Source organism: Frankliniella occidentalis, unplaced genomic scaffold, assembly GCF_000697945.3.
Source record: "Frankliniella occidentalis isolate FOCC.00 unplaced genomic scaffold, Focc_3.1 Scaffold292, whole genome shotgun sequence".
Taxonomy (NCBI): domain Eukaryota; kingdom Metazoa; phylum Arthropoda; class Insecta; order Thysanoptera; family Thripidae; genus Frankliniella; species Frankliniella occidentalis.
The window spans coordinates 136,324-138,721 of record NW_026267418.1 but is presented as its reverse complement, the minus strand read 5'-3'; the positions used below and the strand labels follow the sequence as shown (position 1 = coordinate 138,721).

Here is a 2,398-nt window from a genome sequence, read left to right as displayed (position 1 = left end):
GCAGCAAGCATTTTCAGTATGTAACGCCGCCTAGCCTCCTAACCTCCCTCTCTTGGTGGGTACTTATAGAATTATTGTGTGTTTTCTTCAAGACTGCCTTACTTGTGTATTACATCTCTTTCTTGTCAATGCAGATACGAGTGTGCTGTTCTTCGCACTTCAGAGCAAACAAGAAAACTTTATATCACCTGCTGTGGATTTTTTGGATTGATGTGCATTGTCAGCACTTGCTATTTCGTAGTAGGCCTAATTTCTATTCTGCTGCTGCTCTACAAATAAGGTAACCAATGAATTCTTTCAGGTTCTGTTTAACTACTCAAAGAAATATTTTCATATTTTAAATTATTACTGATTCAGGGACAACCCAGTGTGGAATCTCACCAAATTAAGGCGGACTGCTCAAACTACTTCAATACAGGTATTAAACATTTCACATCAGTTTTGCTCTGCATGCATTTCTTCTCAAAAGTATTAATTCTTTTACTTCTATTAAATCAGGTATCTACAGCCACATCTGCTGTGAGAGTAATGTTCACTGAATAGAGCAAGTTCGCTGCAACAAGACTGCGGTAATCTCTACGCAGTGAGGCTAAATAAGACAAGGAATATATTTGTAGCAGCAAAGTCGCAATGTAAGTACCTCATATTTCATTTCATCAACATAAATTCAATCTGAGTTTCTTTAATCACAAATTCTGTCTTTGCAGGGACAATCACCATTAATTCCTTCAATCACCAGCCAGCAAGAGAGATATTTATATTTCATAGTTCCTGTTTTCTTGTAGGTGATTCTTGAATATTTTGACCTGCGAATTCGATGTTGGTTTTATGATCTTTGCAATGCTTCAACAATTTGGCGGCTTCTGTTATTTATTTTTGGTTTGTATTAAAACAGCAGTGTAATTTTAACTTGACTTGTTTAACTAATTGATTATTCATCACCTTGTGTGACCGGCCGATACAAGCCACGCGAGGTCTGCGCTTAACGCCCGTCAAGTGAGAGGTACAGAGGGGCCTCTTAACCTCACACTTGCCAGGCGCTCAGCGCAGCCCGCGCGGTCGGCAGTATCGGATCGGCACTCCTAAAGGCGAGTGATTTCCCGTCACACGACAATGGAAAGCCATTGAAAATACGGCAGAAGTCATGCCTAAACGCGACGGACTTCCCTCGGTATATGGATGGGTTCCCATTCAAAGCACCGAGTAATTCCCCAGCGTACACGTGGGAAACCCATTGATTGTCCGTAGGAATTCCCTTCAAGTAGTGCACATATCCTACCCCCGGGGGGCGGTGAAAACCACCAAGTGCTGCAGATTCCCCTCCCGCCGGGGCGGCGAAAACCGCCAAATGAGTTGGTGGGAATACTCACAGGGAGCATAAAAACCACCAACTACTTAACTCCCACCAACGGCAGGATTTCCCACCAGAGAGTTGGTCGTCAAATTTACCAACCAACCGTTGGTAGGAAAATCGGCCTTTACAATTGACTAGTTTCGCTAGCAGCGCATAGTATCGGTAGATGCTACGGGACTTCCCCGCCCGAAGACATAGCATCCGTGGATGCGGTGCGGCATCCCCCCCCCCTTTCTCCCAAATCCTCCCGCGCCCCGCGCCGGCAAGGGATGCCCGTCTGAATCACAGCACATTGCGAGCAGATGGGTAGGCAGCCCAATCATACACACAAGATGGGCGGGGTGGCCTACCCACAGGCCACAGGTAGTCCCAAGCGCCAGCACTGCGCAGTCCTCCGTAGACGTCTGCACCGAGTTTACCTGTGAGTCGACCATCGTCATCGTAACCGGCGACCGTCCCGCCCCTAGCAGAGCACCCCGCGGACCGTACTCGGGTGTCCTGGCGCCGGCACCTCGCTCGAGCCGGCAGCCAGAACGACGGCGAGTCACACTGCTCCTCCACGGGCATGCCCACCCCGCCCTGCATCCTCTACGCTAGCCGCTACACCCGTGTTTGTGGTCGATGTGTGGCTGCTGCGCCCTGGACGGGGACGGGGTGCCTACCGACAGGGGCTGGTTGGAGCTTGGAGCCTTGGTTCGAACGGGAGAGAGCGTGGCCGAGGACGAACGGCACGGCGCCCGTCTAGGTCGGCGAGGCTATCTGCCGGCTGCGGTAGGCCTCGCGCGCCAGGCGCAGGACCTCGGCGCCCCGCCGAGTCCTCCAGGAGCTCGCCGGACCTCTGATCCCCGTGGTCGAGCTCGGCCTCGGCGACATCCTGGACCCCGGTCTGCCGCGGCCGTCGCCGCACCATACTCTACAGGGATCCGACAAGCGGCCGCCTCGCGCCTCGGGCGAGAGGGCCTCTGTGGTGCCGGCGAACTGCGCCGCGAAGATGGTCATGAGTATGTACCGTCAAAGTTCAGTATCCGGACTCGTTCATCCACA

General features: G+C 51.8%; 1 long non-coding RNA gene across 1 annotated transcript; it reads left to right on the top strand.

Annotated features, from left to right (window-relative positions):
- LOC113204429 (uncharacterized) lies at positions 1-909 on the top strand. The gene is made up of 5 exons (XR_003303295.2): positions 1-55; positions 135-280; positions 358-418; positions 499-632; positions 708-909. It is a non-coding gene; the product is annotated as an uncharacterized LOC113204429 (long non-coding RNA).
- Positions 910-2,398: the final 1,489 nt, after the last annotated feature.